Source organism: Aquarana catesbeiana, linkage group LG02, assembly GCF_042186555.1.
Source record: "Aquarana catesbeiana isolate 2022-GZ linkage group LG02, ASM4218655v1, whole genome shotgun sequence".
NCBI lineage: Eukaryota > Metazoa > Chordata > Amphibia > Anura > Ranidae > Aquarana > Aquarana catesbeiana.
In genome coordinates this window covers 219,463,996-219,483,829 of record NC_133325.1, presented here as the reverse complement: position 1 = coordinate 219,483,829, position 19,834 = coordinate 219,463,996, and the positions used below count along the sequence as shown (strand labels likewise).

The window sequence follows — 19,834 nt, the reverse complement described above, 5'->3', positions numbered from 1 at the left end:
CGGGAAAAATGACCGTTGGGGATGCTAACATCACAAATAGAAATAAAACAAAATATGTATTATGATGCTAACTCCAATCGTTATATAGTCGTCATGTCCAGTACGCTTGGTTTCCGATATCTGTTGTGTTGGAAATAGGGCTGGGGAAAAAATTGATTTGAATCTTGAATCGAGTTGAGAGGTCAAATTGATTAAAATTTCCAGAAAATCTATTTTTTTTTTTTCCACCAGGACACCGCGCCGGTCCTGAGGAGCTGCGGGCAGGACTTTTTAGGCGAGGCCGCGGCTTCGGTCTAGTTCGCGAGGCCGGAAGCCGCGGACTCGCCTAAAAACTCCTGCCTGCAGCTCCCCAGGGCCGGCGCTGAAACCGCGCCGGTTCTGAGGAGCTGCAGGCAGGAGTTTTTAGGTGAGGAGCTGCGGGCAGGAGTTTTCAGGTGAACCGCAGCTTCCGCCTAGTCCGCGAGGCTGGATGCCGTGGACTAGGCCGAAGCCACGACCTCGCCTAAAAACTCCTGCCCCGCAGCTCCTCAGGACCGGCGTGGTGTCCATAAAAACCCCCCAAAAAACTCTATTTGAATCGTAAATAGTTTAAAAAAAAAAAAAAAAAATCGCAGACTTTTTTTTTTTTTGGAGAAAATCGCCCAGCTTTAGTTGGAAAGCACGCCGCAGCTTGAAGGAATGGCGTAGTTCCTGTTCTACTGGCTGTAGATTAGAGGTCGACCGATATATCGGCCGATATTTGGCTTTTTTTACTTAATCGGCATCGGCCGATTGTGCTGATAAAAAAAGCCGATTCAGCGGGACTTGCAAATGACTTCTGTATTAGAAGTCAATTGCAAGTTGTCTGAAGTTTTCTTCTCTCCTCCTCTGGGCAGCCTGCCAAGTCTGATAAGAAGATACATTTGTATCTCTTTCAGGTTCTTTTATCAATAGACTGAACTCCGTGGAGAAGTTTTCAATTTAACCATTTAAAGACTAAATCTTTTCTGACACTTGTTGCTTACAAGTAAAAATCCTGTATTTTCTGCTAGAAAATCACTTAGAACCCCCAAACATTATATATATTTTTTTAGCAGAGACCCTAGGGAATAAAATAGCGGTTATTGCAATATTTTATGTCACACGGTATTTGCGCAGCGGTCTTTCAAACGCAATTTTTTTAAAGAAAATACACTAATGAAATAAAAAAAAAAGCAGTAAAGTTAGCCCATTTTTTTTCGTCCAAAAGTTTTGATTACCTGTTTTTGTGTATTTAATATTTAAGATATAGTTATTTTTTTTTATCTAAATTCTACATACAAGTGAACTGATTGGAGGTTTGTTTTGTTTAATAAATGTTTAAATATAAAAAAATTTCTGTATCACTTATTACTTAAGGCTGCTCTCACACTGGAGCGGGCATGCGTTGACAGTAAAACGCTGTTAATTTTAGCGGCGCTTTACCGTCATTTTAGCGGCGCTATTCGGCTGCTAGCGGGGCGCTTATAACCTAGCTAGCGGCCGAAGAAGGGGTTAAATGCGCCCCTGAAGCGCTGCTGCCGAAACGCTTTGCAGGTGCTTCGGCAGCGGTGCGCATTCATTTCAATGGGCAGGAGTGGTGGAGGAGCGGTATACACCGCTTCAAAGATGCTGCTTGCAGGACTTTTTTTTAACATCCTGCCAGCGCATCGCCTCAGTGTGAAAGCACTCTAGCTTTCACACAGACTGCAGGGGAGCCGTTTTACAGGCGCTATTTTTAGCCCAAAAGCGCATGAAAAACGCCTCAGTGTGAAAGGGGTCTAACTGTTAGATTTTATGAGATGAAGGGAAAAAAAAAAAAATCGGCCTAATATATCGGCCCAAAAAAATCGGCATCATATATCGGCCATCGGCCACCGCGATTTCTAAATATCGGCTTTGGCATCGGCCAGAGAAAAACCCATATCGGTCGACCTCTACTGTAGATGTTGGTGCTGATTTATTAGCCCCTAAAATGTAAGTGCACATTTTTATCACAATTGTTACCTGTTTCATTAAACATTTTGCTCTACGATATATACTTTACTTTTGCCGAGCTCCATTTCATACAAGCATAAGGAGACATTTAAGGATTGAGTTTAAGTGAAGGATCATCCTCCTCTAACCCATATCATTTTCCAAAGGATCTGATTATTACGAGGCTTATTTTACTGATGCAGCGTACACATGGTCGGACTTTTTGACCGTACTTGTCCAACGGACGCCGGCGGACAATCCGATTGTGTGTGGGCTTCACCAGGACTTTTCCAGTCGCAAATCTGATGGACTTTAGATTTGTAACATGCTTCAAATCTTTACGTCGTAACTCCGCCGGACCCAGAAATCCGCTCGTCTGTATGCCAGTCCGACGGACAAAAACCGACGCTAGGGCAGCTATTGGCTACTGGCTATTAACTTCCTTATTTTAGTCCGGTGTACGTCATCACATATGAATCCGTTGGACTTTGGTGTCATCGTGTGTAGGCAAGTTCGTTCGTTGAAAAGTCAGTTGGAAAGTCTGTCGGACCAGTCCGCCCGTGTGTACGCGGCCTTAGTTATCTGGTGAGTGTGTATTTCTTCCACACGAGTGATGGCGGAGCCTGGATAACCAAGATTACCTGTCACTACACAGACTTTCTTTTTGTTTTGGTGTTAGGATTTCTTTTGAGGACACTCATCTTTTGGTTCACTATATTGATTTTTTTTGTGGGTTATTTATTATGCATCAATGATTGCCTATTTCCAAATTTGTTTTGAGTTTAGCACCAAGCTTTTTATATATTTTTAAACAATATATGCATTGCTAACTTATAACTGACCTGAGTGACCTCCAACACATTTTAGAGTTTAAGGTGGACAACTTTTCAAAAAGCAAAGGCTTTTTAAAATGATTATCATTTAAAGGAAATGTATGTAAATCTGTCCTCTTTATTATGTTCAGGGCTAAAATGAAATATTTTCAAAATAGCTTAATTTTTTTTAGTCAGTTATAAAATTATAATATTTCTACTACTTGCACCTAGAAGATGGTGCAGTCAGGAGGGTCCACAACCTTTGTGGAGTCATGTTATCACTTTGAATAGGTTGTTATTTAATTGGAGACACGATTCCCCTAATCTTTAAATTATTTGGACTTGGCAAAGTCCATGCGAAAATGAGTAGCAACACTCTCTCTGCTCATCAAATTGGTGCTATGCTAGTACTGACATTTTGGACCGCTGTACGGACACATCAAACCCTCTGTGCAGCCTATTTTTTTGAATATCATCTTTCTTTTGAATAAACTGTTCAGCTCATGTGAATTTTTATACTTCATATCTACTGTAAGCACCTTGGTTTTTTCGAGATTTGTAGCCTGGGAAAGATAGGGGAAGGGAAGGGAGTCCCAGCTAAAAAATATTGAAGTGACTTGTGCTCTTTATCGTGGAAAATAAAAAATCAAACACATATAGTGACACGTGACATATGTACAGTGCAACTGTGGTAATAATTGTATAATCCTTATAAAATGGTGTTATTGTAATCACACATTAATACTAATAATAGACTGGCTAAATCAGCCGTGACTCGTGCTTAGTGCAGCATAGGTGAGGATCAACAGTCTATGTGAATTCCTTGGTGTTTCCTTTAAAACAAGGCAGGCATATCCAACTTGTATCTGCTACAATTTCTATGGTGACCCGGTGCTTGTGTCTCGTGCTGTGATCGTGCAGACACTCACCAGCTTCCTTAACCCCTACAGGGGTAACGTGCAGTCACAGTGTGTGCCACTGTGCGGCAGTCCTTGACGTATTCAGGATCGGGATAATTATGGTAGTTTCAAACAAGCAACAAAATGTCATCCGAGAAGCGTCAGGTCCGAAGCCTGTGTTCGCTGGGAGATGTTGCAAGGCGTCAGAATTAGGCCACGCGTACACACACACACACACACACACACAAGCTAATGACGTGTACTGCTCCTGATGACAGCTGTATGACGAAACGCGTAGGCAGGAGTTTGGCGCATCATCCTCATCTGTGGAACACAACGCATCCCAGACATACTGCTGTTTACTTGTACTGACTTCGCAGCACTATTGGAAGTGTCATTTTTAAACATTTATTTAAATAGACCTAATTTTATGGACTTCCACAACGTGATGCATTTTTTTCCATCCCTCTCTATGTGAACTTACCCTACGACCAGATCTGTCGAGGAGGAGACACTGAATAAGGATCAGAGACGATATAATTTTTTTTTTTTTAACACCAAACATCAGTTCTAGGCAGCGCCATCCTACCTCCCCTTTCTTTTCATAATTTACCTTGTTAATCCCACTTTGGTTGGATTTTGGGGGTAGGCAGCAGCCACACTTTTATCACCATAGTATGGAATATAACCATTTACTTTTAAGTTTTTGTTTTCCTGTATTGGTTGCATAAAAACAGTAGGCACAGCAATACACAATTCTATTTTTTTTTTCTTTTTGTTTGTTCAATGCGTGAGTGAAAGAAAAAGACTTGATTCCCCTATCCACACACACACGATATAGATACCTTTTCTATTCTGACAGCGGGAGATTTTCCCATGGTCAGAATACTCTGATCAGCACTGCCACCTGCATCCAGTAGGCTGGTTGTACACAAATCTATCCATAAATCAACTTGTGTACAACCAGCCTGCCCATACATGGATCAAAATTCAGCATGTCCCTGTTTGACTACCTGAATTTCAACCCATGAACAGCTGGATTAAGCACTTAGAGAATCTACACCCACCACCGGTGTGTGTGTCATTTTTTTTCTTATTTCATTTCATCCCCCAACCTTAAGGTGGCATCTTCAGATTTCAGATACTCATCCAGCGATGTCACGCTGAAATCCTCTTATGCCCAGCCACGGCACTGTCCCGAACCACCATGTTCTTTCTGACATCATTGAGAGGCCTGCCAGCTCTTCTTGGTTCAGCGGGCAGCCCTCCCGTGCACCTATTTGCCTGCCCCGTCCTCCCATTCTGAATGGAAGGCTATGCCTCCTGTGATATGTGACGTGCATAACCCAGGAGGCACAGCGGGCAGTGTGCATGTCATTCACCTAAGGCTACAAATGTGCATGAGGAGGTGGGGCCAGACATTTTTATCTAATGAAAGGTAAAAAAAAAATCCCAGTGCATTACACACAGGGGATGGAAGGAGGGGTGAAGGTTCGCTTTAAATCTAGGCTGTGCAGAGTCTATAAATTTGGAGATCCAAAACATTGCACTAAGTCACTCTCGCAAGCATACACACACTATGCATGCACCGTTGTTTCCTCTTAATACGCATGGAGGTACATACAAAGGCTCTGGCACTAAAATATGTGGGAGACATGCACACCTACGGGTATACCATAAAAGGACTACAATTTCAGGTGGGGATGAGTCAGATAATTAAACTACAGATGAGTCCATCCAAGGTTGCCGATCTAGGAAATAGAGCTGCACGATTCTGGCTAAAATGAGAATCACATTTTTTTTGCTTAGAAGATAGATCACGATTCTCTCATGATTCTTCATCTTCATCTTTCACATTAAAACAAAAAAAATTGGGCTAACTTTATTGTTTCGTTTTTTTTTTTTTTTTATTCATTGAGGTGTATTTTTTCCCCCAAAATTGCGTTTGAAAGACCGCTGGGCAAATAAAATACAGTGTGACATAAAATATTGCAGCAATTGCCATATTCCCTAGGGTCTCTGCTAAAATATATATAATGTTTGGGGGGTTCCAAGTAATTTTCTAGCAAAAGATATTGATTTTAACTTAAGAAACAAGTGTCAGAAAAAGATTTAGACTTTAAGTGGTTAAACTTCCTGCATTTACACGTTGTTTAAAGACTTGGCAGACTGGATTTTTTTCTTTACACACAGAAGTTTCCCTTTGATCTAAGAATAAAGAGTTATACAATATTAATTTTTAAAAACTTGGCAGACTGCCCGGATGTTTCCTTTTGACAGCTGAGTGAGCAGAAAAGTCTCTCCACTTATTGAAGAATCTGCAAACTCTGCAACAGAGATCGTCAGTGGGGTTGAATCGAGATCATGATTTTTTAACGATTAATTGTGCAGCTCTACTAGGAAAGCAATGAGATAATATAATTTAAGTATAACAAAATCTTAGAAACCAAAGGATATAAGTTTACTGCAGCACTGAATCTGTGGTGTTTGGTTTTGTGAGCCTTAAAGTATTTAAAAAGACTTACTTGAATTTAGAGTTAAGGCCTCGGATATTGCATGAGTGTAAAGTCACTGGGTTGCACAAAAGTCCTAGCTCCAGCTAGAGCAAAAACCATGCTCAGGGGAAGATTTGGGGGAGAGAACAGTCCAACATACATTCCACCATACAGTACAGCACTGAGAGTCAGAGCAGAAAATACCAGCATAGAACTCCCCTGCCCCTGAGTATATCCAGTTCCAGAACAACATAAAGCTGGGAACTTGTCTCAAAGACATGAGTGACCAACTCTATATGAAACATTGTTCTCTTGTGCAGGTGAGTAGGTAAACGTGAGGGTCCAGCACATCAAAGCTGGACTAATATGGTAAGGGTTTAGGTGGTGGTTGGGAGCCTAGGGGAGGACCTCACAGGTCATGATGGAGCTTTTACCCAGGCAAGTTTGCCATCAGTGTAACACTCTCAATTTAGCAGGGAAAATCATTGCATGTTAAATATCCAGGGCTCTCAATTTCTGTTTGTAAGCTGGAGCTGCTCCTGTAGTTTACAAACATGTGTAAGGCAGTCAGGAAATATGTTAACAACTGTGTTATTAATGCAAAGATTTTCTTTAAGTTCTGCATGCTTTTAAAATAGAGTGATCATGCAGAAAGGGTGTGGTAGGGGTCTGCCTGGAACCCTATGTGCTCTCTCTATGAAGAAGCATTGAGAGAGGTGATCTCGTCGTATTCTTGTATTAGCCAGCTTTCTAGGAATGCATCAGGATCTGACCCCTCCAACCTAGCAAGCTGCAAGTTGTTCCTCTGTAAAGTGGTTTTGTAAAATATTTTTATCTTCCACTCCCTAAAGCCTAGTGTTGAAACTAGTGACTTTGTGAATGAAGAGTAGAGTTGGGCAAACAGTTCGGCTTGAGCATGAGTTCAGGCCGAACATTGGCTCCCCCCCTCCCACCGTTCAGGGAACACACGAATTTGCAGGGTGTTCAGCGGGTGTTTGCACTGCGTGCTGCACATTATTAAAAAAAAGTGTCAAAATAATAAAAACACAGAAGTTTTTTGACAATTCCTTTATTAAAAAATCAGTGTCCCTCGATGTAAATCCATAGTCAATCACGCCGCCTGCTGCAACCGAAAAAGAAAAAAAAAAACAGCACTGCTCTCATTGATGGCCGATCACCGAATGCCTCCTCCGTCATTTGACAGTTCTTATATAGGGCGGGGCCACTTTGCGACGTCACCTGTGCAACTGACCCCTTGTGACGTCACCAACCCAGCAGGCATGTCTCTGTTTTTGTAGTTGCTTTGTAGGTATGAATTTAATAACTAAGCAAAATCATCTGAAATGGCTGATCACTAGTTCTGTGGATTGCTATTGATTGACTGAAGCAGGTCCAGGCCAGAACAGGTACAGTAGTGGGACCTTCCGGTGTGCCATATTACCTATATTTATATGTTGCAGCAAGAAAATATCTTTAAATCTAGCTAGCACAATTTTGTCCACACAGCCTTCGGAATAATTTGCATAGACTGCCTGCATTGTCAAATATATAAGTATTTGTACTATAGACGGAAGTATCATGGGTCATAAAACGGCAAATCAAAATGCATTTGTGGTCTCTGTACCAGAAACACTAGGTGAATAAGAAATTTGACTTCATAGCGTGAAATTGTAATTGTAGTAAAGGCCTTGGAGGCTGGCAGTCGTAAAACTGCTTCCCATATATATGACTCATCCCAGTTGGTTTTCCCACACAGTAGATTTATTGTCTATGCAGCATATTCACAAAATGTGTTTCTCATAAAGATTTGCAACAGTTGTCATTGTTGACAATTGCCTTTTTGTTCATTTAAAGAACCACTAAACCTTAAATACAAGCTGTCTTGTGTAAGAAGTTGGAAGCTGTTTCTAAATGTAGAAATAAATGTTAGTTTTTTTGGCAGAGCTTCAAATCTTTGGCATGATATATACATTTGTTCTACTACTGACAATAAGAGCTTGCCCATTTGATCTAATTACCAGTGAAAATGTACCTTAGCTTAGGGTAAGTGTGTTTGGGAGGGGAAAGAAAATAAATATATACAGTATATGTGTGTGTATATATATATATATATATATATATATATATATATATATATATATATATACTGACCTCAACCCGATAGAACACCTTTGGGGTGAATTACAGCGGAGACTGCAAACCAGACCTTCTCATTCACATCAGTTCCTGACCTCACAAATGTGCTTCTGGAAGAATGGTCAAACATTCCCATAGCCACACTCCTAAATCTTGTGGACAGCCTTCCGAGAAGAGTTGAAGCTGTTATAGCGGCAAAGGTTGGCCCAACCCATTATTGAACCCTACGGACTAAGACTGGGATGCCATTAAAGTTCATGTGCGTGTACAGGCAGGCATCCCAATATTTTTGACAATATGTATATTGGATAAGAATTTAAAGTAGAATTGTGGCTATACATCAACTAGCCTTGAAATTGTACCTTCCCTTCTTGTAACACCTATGCTAAATAACCTTTGATGCATTTACTTCCCTATTTTAAGACCACTCTGTTCTGGTCACATGTTCTGGCTCTCCTGTTTTAGCCAGCATGGCTTCAGGGGAGAGTAGAGATTTGCTGACTTGGATGGACCATTGATGTCTCTATGATCGATGTCAGTACTCCAGGCTTTACTAGCCATTGTTGGAGCACTCTCTCCTCTGCAGCCTTCGCTGACTGCCGCAGGAGATCACATGCCTGGACCTACAGCTGATACATCTTTCTTACACAGGTTACATAGTTACATAGTGAGTATGGTTGAATAAAGGTTACGTAACATAGAATGGGGGGAAGGGACAGTTTTAAGGCTAGTTGAGTGTAAAGCTGGAATTCCACTTTAAAATAGATGTAAGGCATCTCATTACGATACCACAATCCCTTACTACATCTCTAAATTACTAAATTATTGGTATTTTACCGTTAAAAATTGTGGCCAGGTACAATGTTGCAGTAATATCAATAACAAAGACTGCCACTTTTTAGATCCCTTTCACACCAGGGCTTTTTCAGATGCTAAAAATAGCGCCTGAAAAAATGTCTCTCAATGCTCCCCAGTGTGAAAACCCAAGTGCTTTCACACTGGGGCGCTGCGCTAATATTGAACAAAACAAACTCCCCTACATGAACAAATGGGAGCAAGAGTGTGAGTTTTTGTTTACAACTGAAAACTGGGACAATTGCATCAATAATTTACACAAATGCACAAGATCAATCACGATTAAAGAGACTGCAATTCAATTATTTTACAAGATGATATTATGCTCCGGTTAAAATTCATGACATTTTCCCAGATACTTCTCAGACGTGCTTCAGAGGTTGCAATTTCACAGGTTCATTCTGACACATTTTTTGGAATTGTGAGAAGGTTACACAGATATGGAAACAACTAGAAAAATTTGTTTCCAAAATTTCAGATAGTAGTATAAACCTCACTCTCCACAACTGTCTCCTATTCTCCCCTATCATTGGACTCACCACCCATAATATGACACTGATCCACACAATATGTGTAGCAATACACTGGTTGATAGCATTCCATTGGAAATCCTCATCAGTTCCACTAACGCATTTGAAAACCAGAATCAACAATATTAATCTTATGGAAAAAATATTCCACACACAACAGAACACTAATCATTTTATTATAAAAAATGGAACTCATGATTTAACCTTTCAAATCTCTTTTTCAACCCTGAATAACATCACCAAGAATCAGAGTCCGAAGAACAATATAAGATATGAATATATAATAATATATTGTTACCTTGTTGCGTTGCAAAAAAAAAAAATATATATATACAGTGTGTATATGTGTGTGTATGTATATTTATGTATATATATATGTATGTGTGTGTATATATATATATATATATATATATATATATATATATATATATGTATGTATACACACACACACACAGTGGGGACGGAAAGTATTCAGACCCCCTTACATTTTTCACTCTTTGTTATATTGCAGCCATTTGCTAAAATCATTTAAGTTCATTTTTTCATTAATGTACACACAGCACCCCATATTAACAGAAAAACACGGAATTGTTGACATTTTTGCAGATTTATTAAAAAAAGAAAAACTGAAAATTCACATGGTTCTAAGTATTCAGACCCTTTGCTGTGACACTCATATATTTAACTCAGGTGCTGTCCATTTCTTCTGATCATCCTTGAGATGGTTCTACACCTTCATTTGAGTCCAACTGTGTTTGATTATACTGATTGGACTTGATTAGGAAAGCCACACACCTGTCTATGTAAGACCTTACAGCTCACAGTGCATATCAGAGCAAATGAGAATCATGAGGTCAAAGGAACTGCCTGAAGAGCTCAGAGACAGAATTGTGGCAAGGCACAGATCTGACCAAGGTTACAAAAAAAATTCTGCTGCACTTAAGGTTCCTAGGAGCACAGTGGCCTCCATAATCCTTAAATGGAAGATGTTTGGGACGACCAGAACCCTTCCTAGAGCTGGCTGTCTGGCCAAACTGAGCTAAACAAGAACCCAAAGATCACTGTGGCTGAGCTCCAGAGATGCAGTTGGGAGATGGGAGAAAGTTGTAGAAAGTCAACCATCACTGCAGCTCTCCACCAGTTGGGGCTTTATGGCAGAGTTGCCCGACAGAAGCCTCTCCTCAGTGCAAGACACATGAAAGCCGCATGGAGTTTGCTAAAAAACACCTGAAGGACTCCAAGATGGTGAAAATAAGATTCTTTGGTCTCATGAGACCAAGATACAACTTTTTGGCCTTAAAGCGGTATGTGTGGAGAAAACCAGGCACTGCTCATCAACTGTCCAATACAGTCCCAACAGTGAAGCATGGTGGTGGCAGCATCATGCTGTGGGGGTGTTTTTCAGCTGCAGGGACAGGACGACTGGTTGCAATCGAGGGAAAGATGAATGTGGCCAAGTACAGGGATATCCTGGACGAAAACCTTCTCCAGAGTGCTCTGGACCTCAGACTGGGCCGAAGTATTACCTTCCCACAAGACAATGACCCTAAGCACACAGCTAAAATAATGAAGGAGTGGCTTCACAACAACTCCGTGACTGTTCTTGAATGGCCCACTCAGAGCCCTGACTTAAACCCAATTGAGCATCTCTGGAAAGACCTAGAAATGGCTGTCCACCAACGTTTACCATCCAACCTGACAGAACTGGAGAGGATCTGCAAGGAGGATTGGCAGAGGATCCCCAAATCCAGGTGTAAAAACTTGTTGCATCTTTCCCAAAAATACTCGTGGCTGTATTAGATCAAAAGGGTGCTTCTACTAAATACTGAGCAAAGGGTCTGAATACTTAGGACCATGTGATATTTCAGTTTTTCTTATTTAATAAATCTGCAAAAATGTCAACAATTCTGTGTTTTTCTGTCAATATGGAGTGCTATATGTACAATAATGAGGGAAAAAAATGAACTTAAATGATTCTAGCAAATGGCCGCAATACAACAAAGAGTGAAAAATCTAAGGTAAGGGGGTGCGATTACTTTCCGTCCCCACTGTATGTATGTGTATGTGTGTATATGTATATATATATATATATATATATATATATATATATATATATATTCACACAATATATTTTGATAGGCCTTATGTGTATACTACCTGTATTGTACTTTTTATGGCATATGACAAAAGCTTTTTGTATCACTTTTTTTGTACCTAATAAAAAGTTTGTAAACAAAAAAAAAGTCCTGCTAGCAGCAGCTTTAGGAGCAGTGTATACACCAGTAAAGCGTCGCTAAAACTAGCGGCGCTTTACCGCTAACATGGCCGCGCTGCCAGTGTGAAAGGGCTCCAAGTGTCAGCATGTCTAGTTATCCATCCCACTGCAGAGGGTAAAGAGTGGTGACTAGATGACACCCCCTGCCTCTCCTTGCGTCCAGGGTGCACGGGTTTGTAGGCAGAATGTGCACCACTGACTGGGTGCATGACTTGCGCTGACCATGAGAAACACAGTACAGACAGCATGCATACTATTTATGTAAGTAGGCATTGGTTGAATGCTGTTCCCTACTACAGAAAAGCAGATTGGGAAAAGCTGAATTGACAGTATCTGTCGGTACGATTAGTTTATGCAGTTACATGCTGCATGAAATGCGTACTTTATTTATTTATTTTTTTTGCATGGTTTGCAAACGCATTGAAAGCTGGTTCACACCATAACACGGTTTGAGAAAGGCACATTTAGTGTACATTTCCCGCACTGCCTCTGCAATTTGCCACAGGTGTCAATACATTAACAACACTCCAAATGTAGATGGCAAATGCTCTATAATTTTTTTTTATTTTATCTCTTGGAGCCATCCCAGCAACCTGGGTGAGGGGGTGTTCTGGAGTTCCTTCCATTCTTTTAGCCTAGTGAGGGCTCTGGCTGGCTGAAAATCTTGCCTTGGTCTTGGTGTTTGGAGGCAGGGGACCGTTACAAGCATCCCGGATCCCCTGGATTCTCAGGCTCCAACTTGCTCCAGGTCCCGATGACGGGTGGCGTCACATCAAGGGCGCAAGCGGCTTCTGGTATCGGCCGCTGGAGCGCAGGAGGAAGGGGTGGGTCCTGGCTAGTGTTAGTTTCCTGTCCTCGCAGTGGCACGAAGAAGGAAAATTTAAACAGCCTGAGGATCTCTGCTGCACCCTCTGAAGCTATAGAGCCAGTGGAACCCACAGTGCCAACATATAAACCACTTATGTGTATGTGTTTTAGGAAATGCAGGATATATGTGTAATACATCCAGAATCAAATCAATCCAGTCCTACATGATGTTAAATATTGTCTAATTATGTGTCGGTGGGGATTTACTAAAGGCTAATAGGATGTGCACTTTGCAAGTGCAGTAGCTCCAGAACTTAGTAAATGAGGGACGCTCTGCTGACTTCCATCATCCAACCATGTGCAAGCAAAAATGCATTTTTTTTTCATGCATGTGATTGGGTAGTCTTTGTAACGTGAAGCTTCATCTCATTTACTAAGCCCAGGAACAATTGCACTTGCAGAGTGCACAATATATTTACCTTCAGTAAATTCACCCCAAAACCTGTTCTTTTTATGTAACAGACATAGAGGTAATCCATATTCCATTGTTATTGCACTGCCTACATATTTGTTGTATGTTTTTATTAGTAAGGATATTTTGCAAAACTGGCTTCCAACAAGTTATTTTTTTTTTTTCATGAATATTGCTCATTGTGTCCACTAAATTGTATGTGTGATCTTTACAGTATGTTAACTGAAAATGTATATCTAACCACTCGCTGCTTTTCATGACACCCTGTGGAGGAATGTAAATGTTTGGCATTTCAACTGAACATAATTTAATGGTGGCCTAGATTGAGCGTCTTCATTTTAATTACGGTTTTCTGTGTGTTATAATATGTTTTTATAGTCTCAAGATATTTTCCAGTGTCTTGTAGCACCCATACATATAAATGATTGGCTAAGTTAGTGCTTGAGACCACATTTGTCAATTCTTTTTTGTACAGTACACAGAATATTGACCCTGTTTTTATCAATGCAGATAGACTTCTGGTTCGGTCATAATGTAGTTGCATGAGGACTATGTTTCCCTGTATATACAATCGTTGTTTTGATTTTTTTTCCCCTGTACATGTGACCAAGTGTGGCACCAGTGCTGAACAGTTTTATTCAAATGTAACTGTATGTGTGTATGACCATATCTCTATGGGTCAATTCAAATTTTTTTGTTTCGGTAATGTGGTAAGATGTGCATTACCACAGAGCACATACCGTGATAACGCAGACAGTGTGAGTTTAGGGACATGCATCTGCACCCACATAGATGTCCATCCAGTGCAGGCAAATCACGTCCCTTGCACAAGTGTGTGCTCGAGTGATCAAGGCCTTAGTAGTGTTGAAGTATTTTTATCTTACTTTGCACTTGATTTGATTGTAGCCGTATTAGTGCAATTGTGACAGAGAAAATTGAGTACTGTCTGTGATACTTTTTTTATTTGCACTAACATACAATTTTTCAGGACAAGCTTTCGGGGTATGTCCCCTTTTTCAAGGTCCAAGCAGTACTCCGTACTGCTTGGACCTTGAAGAAGGGGACATACCCCAAAAGCTTGTCCTGAAAAATTGTATGTTAGTGCAAATAAAAAAAATATCTCGGACAGTACTCAATTTTCTCTATCTTACGTTGAAAATCTGTGCATAGCCTCAGGCCATCTCTGTAGCTGCAGCTGCTTCATTTTTTAACTTTCCATTTCTTCAGCACAGCCATTGGGGAAGAAAGTGGGGGCAATACATCAGTTTCCTGCTGATTTCAACAGTGAAAAAACACATCCCTGGACACCCTTTAGATGGTCATGTTCCCGAGTCAGTCACTGCATGGCATATACCAGTCTTTCTCAACCTTTTCAACACACAGGAACCCTTAAAGCAATTTACCAGTATCGGGGGAACCCTTGGTAAAAATGACTATATCTACAACTCATGATACATTAGCGTGATGGTCGGGAACAATACTCCTTACACTTTTGGTCATTGGGAAGAATTACCCCTTTACAGATGGCTAAAAAGATCAGTGGTGACAGTGGCAACTTGCCTGAGAGGTAGACATTGCTGATTGCTCTTGGAACCCCTAGCAACCTGTGGAAGAACCCTAGTTGAGAAACCCTGGTGTAGACTTTACCTCTTCAGTCTGCCCATTGGTTGCTTGACTACAATCTCTCAGACTAGCTTTTCTGACAGTAATCAACAAATTGATCTGCACAGCTAAAGTCAGCACCATTCAGTGGCCAGCAGGAAAGAATCTCCTATGGTCTTCTTTCACCTGGGTTCTCTCTCTGTTCTTAGTGCATCTGAATGGGTTGCTACAAAGGGAAGGAGCAGAATTAATTGTAGACACAGGCATAAAGGAAATTAATGCAAATGGTGATCTTTGGAAAAATTATAAGGTATGTATGGGGACCACAATTTTTATGAAACAATTCAAAATTGAAATTTGAATCCTCTACGTCATTTTTGTTATTTGCCCATTGCATTAATTTAATAATTCTTGTCTTAGAACTATGATTCTCCCTAAAGTAGAGGTCTAAACATTACAGACTTTGCCAAGTTCAAGCAGTCACAAAAACCCCACAGAAAATGTTGGAATTGTCTGGGATGTATAGCCTGTATAAAAAGGGGAGCAGTGTTAGTGTTCTTTCTACTCTATTTGAGATAAATAATTGTCTTTCATTTGGTCCATTTTTGTTTCTTGGTTGCAGGTAATTTATTTGGTTTTTGAACATGAGAATCTGTAGCAGTTATCTAAATTGCTGCCTCGAAAATCAATATTTGTCTGGGGAAAACCAAACCTAAATCTAATCAGTGAAAAGTGTTTGAAGAATTGTCATACTTGAAAGACCATTATAATTTAATAGGTGTCTGCAGGATCTGAAAGCCAAGACTGTTGAGATGACCAGCTAGGAGGAAAAGGAGATTAATGAGGGAATGTGTAACCTGTTATGTCACCAAGGCTCAGTTCACATGTGAAAGTGCCATGGTTTTTCACACTTAACAAATCTATTACATTTCGTGTCGATTGCATTTTTATAACTTGACAATGGATTTGTTGCCAGAGATGGCTTGCCAATTCATTTGTAGCAGGAAAGATGCTGTATGAGTCTCGCCTTAGGAAGTTTTGGTAAAAACCTGTATTATGATATTTGATTGGCATTTTTTTAACATACATTTTGCCTGGGAGTACATTTTCATATGTGTTTATTCAATGGAATTGTCAGTGAGTGTGTAATATATATATATATATATATATATATATATATATATATATATATATACATACACACACAGTGGGGACAGAAAGTATTCAGACCCCCTTAAATTTTTCACTTTGCTATATTGCAGCCATTTGCTAAAATAATTTAAGTTCTTTTTTTTCCTCATTAATGTACACACAGCACCCCATATTGACAGAAAAACACAATTGTTGACATTTTTGCAGATTTTTAAAAAAAGAAAAACTGAAATATCACATGGTCCTAAGTATTCAGACCCTTTGCTGTGACACTCATATATTTTACTCAGGTGCTGTCCATTCTGATCATCCTTGAAATGGTTCTGCACCTTCATTTGAGTCCATCTGTGTTTGATTATACTGATTGGACTTGATTAGGAAAGCCACACACCTGTCTATATAAGACCTTACAGCTCACAGTGCATGTCAGAGCAAATGAGAATCATGAGGTCAAAGGAACTGCCTGAAGAGCTCAGAGACAGAATTGTGGCAAGGCACAGATCTGGCCAAGGTTACAAAAAAATTTCTGCTGCACTTAAGGTTCCTAAGAGCACAGTGGCCTCCATAATCCTTAAATGGAAGACGTTTGGGATGACCAGAACCCTTCCCAGAGCTGGCCATCCGGCCAAACTGAGCTATCGGGGGAGAAGAGCCTTGGTGAGAGAGGTAAAGAAGAACCCAAAGATCACTGTGGCTGAGCTCCAGAGAGGCAGTCGGGAGATGGGAGAAAGTTGTAGAAAGTCAACCATCACTGCAGCCCTCCACCAGTCGAGGCTTTATGGCAGAGTGGCCCGACAGAAGCCTCTCATCAGTGCAAGACACATGAAAGCCCGCATGGAGTTTGCTAAAAAAAAAACACCTGAAGGACTCCAAGATGGTGAGAAATTCTCTGGTCTGATGAGACCAAGATAGAACTTTTTGACCTTAATTCTAAGCGGTATGTGTGGAGAAAACCAGGCACTGCTAATCACCTGTCCAATACAGTCCCAACAGTAAAGCATGGTGGTGGCAGCATCATGCTGTGGGGGTGTTTTTCAGCTGCAGGGGTAGGACGACTGGTTGCAATTGAGGGAAAGATGAATGCGGCCAAGTACAGGGATATCCTGGACGAAAACTACGTGACTGTTCTTGAATGGCCCAGCCAGAGCCCTGACTTAAACCCAATTGAGCATCTCTGGAGAGAATTAAAAATGGCTGTCCACCAACGTTTACCATCCAACCTGACAGAACTGGAGAGAATCTGCAAGGAGGAATGGCAGAGGATCCCAAAATCCAGGTGTGAAAAACTTGTTGCATCTTTCCCAAAAAGACTCATGGCTGTATTAGATCAAAAGGGTGCTTCTACTAAATACTGAGCAAAGGGTCTGTGATGTTTCAGTTTTTTTCTTTTTTAATCTGCAGAAAGGTCAACAATTCTGTGTTTTTCTGTCAATATGGGGTGCTGTGTGTACATTAATGAGGAAAAAATGAACTTAAATGATTTTAGCAAATGGCTCCAATATAACAGAGCGAAAAATTTAAGGGGGTCTGAATACTTTCGGTCCTCACTGTGTGTGTGTGTGTGTGTGTGTGTGTATGTATACATATATATATACATTTTTTTAGTGGAGCTTAGTGCTGCACAATTAATTGTTAAAGAATCGATCGCGATTCTACCCCCTCACGATCCTTCTTTTTTTTTTTTTTTTTTTTTTTGTGGGTGCCTGAGCAGGATGTATTGACAGTCACTTAATTATGAAGACTGCAATTATTTATGGTTCAGTAGCAAGAACTAAGCCAAACTAAGCTTACTTTACAAATTAAATAGCAATTTGACAGCTGTGAAAACACTGCACAAAAATAAACTGTTTCTCCTATACATTCAACAATTGTATTTATGCACAACTTCATTATAAATATAAAATGAATAGATAACTGAAGAATCCATATAGAATTACTTGCAGAGCACAAAACTAACCTCAAGTGTAAATGTTCATATATTAGGATGCAGAATCAAAGTAAAACTCCATTTATCAAACTGAAGACATTTAGGGATAACTATAGTTTTAAACAAACTTGAAGGTGCAGACCTGAATTGAACACTATATAAAATTGTTAATGTAAATGGTTACCTTGTATTTTTCCAAACACTGCTGACAGTAGAGTGAACAGCGTGACAACCTTACCCCCAAACTAAGCTACATATCTTACCTTATAAAAGTATTAAATTATATCTATGGTCAAAATGCAAAATCGTATAGTCATTTCCACATTGTATTTCACTTATTTATAGCCCACTCCTATTACTATGAATGATCTTGAGCTTTATAAACTTACTTTGTGAAGAACCTCACATATTTACTTGCTTGCAATCACACATTTCACAGAGCCTGCCTTCTGACCCGAGAGGAGGAGTTTTAGGAAGCAGAGTCAGTACAGGAATCACTGCTTGCAGGCAAGGTACCATGGGATATGTAGTCTTCACAAATCTAAAATTATCTTACGAGTCACAAAGCTCAGTGTCCACTCTATTTTCTGCATCTCCTTTGGTTCTAGGCATCGTTACTTTGCACTTTTACTTATTTATATTTATATGTGTGTGTACTTTATTTGATGTGTGCTGTCCATGTGAGTGGCTTACAGCCTTACACCAATGTCTGTGTACAACAGTGATTGTATAGGATAACAAGAAAAGGATTGAGTAGCAGACATAAAGGAGAAGAATACAACATTGCCAAGGAGAATGTAAAGGCAGAGGCAACACTAAAAAGAAGCGCAGACAGAGGGAAGTGCTGCTTTAGTCATGAAAGTATAAAGTTGTTTGTGTGCAGGAAGGTTTCAGTGCTGCCAGTACAGTACTGATAGGGAGCAGGAGATGTGCTTCTACAAATGGGAACTGAAAAAGGGGAGTGTACAGTGAGATAAGCAGACAGGAAGATGACAGTATACTGACGCTGCAAATATTAATGGGTGCAAGAAACATGCAGTAGTTTTCTCTTTTTATACTGTGTACAGGACAATAGGATTATATATAGGAAATACAGCTCTGTGTACTGGAGGGGCCATTTCATTGGTGTCAAGGATGCTGGAAAGTGAGATTTGCATGTGCGCAAGGGTGAGATACAAGGAAAAGACCAATTGGTGCGGTGGGGGGGCGAGATACAAAGGAAAAAAACCAATGGGTGAGTTTGGGGGTTTAGATAAAAAAATGAAAAGGCCATTGGGTGTGCTGGGGGTGGGATACAAAGGAAAATACCATTGGGTGTGCTGGAGGTAGGATACAAAGGAAAAGACCAATGGGTGAGTTTGGGGGTTTAGATACAATGGAAAAGACCAATGGCTGTGGCGAGGGTGGGATTTTACTGTTCCCGAGACAGAATCCCTAATGTGAAAGTCCCACTTAACTTTAATAATAAATAGGATAGAATAGGATATTGGGTTAGAGTACCTAAAATCTATATATAGAAGAAAACAACACTTCTGAGCACTGCCTAACCAACATGGCCTTCTGGTGCTTCTTGGAGCTTACTCCAGTTACAAAGGGGAAGTGGGGGTGAGAATTTCTCAACCTTTTCTCAAAGTATCCACTTTTACTAGTATGTGGAGTGTATGAAACGAGCCAATTCGCTACACTAGCCCTTGCAGTGCCTAGCAGAATTCTGGTGAACATAATGTACTCAATTATATTAACTATTTTGTAGTTTTGACAAACTATTTTGCAGTTTAAATGTAGTTCTCTTTTAAGCATGTGGTCATATTTTATCCCTGTTAAATTTACACCAACAATGAACTGCAGAAAACTTGTTTTGTGTCTCTAAGTGCGTGTATACATGCACACTAAAG

The 19,834-nt window shown here is 40.2% G+C and overlaps 1 protein-coding gene across 1 annotated transcript in view; it reads left to right on the top strand.

Annotated features, from left to right (window-relative positions):
• Positions 1 to 19,834, top strand: part of DIAPH3 (diaphanous related formin 3) — a 1,160,230-nt gene that overhangs the window by 114,518 nt on the left and 1,025,878 nt on the right. The window lies entirely within an intron of this gene.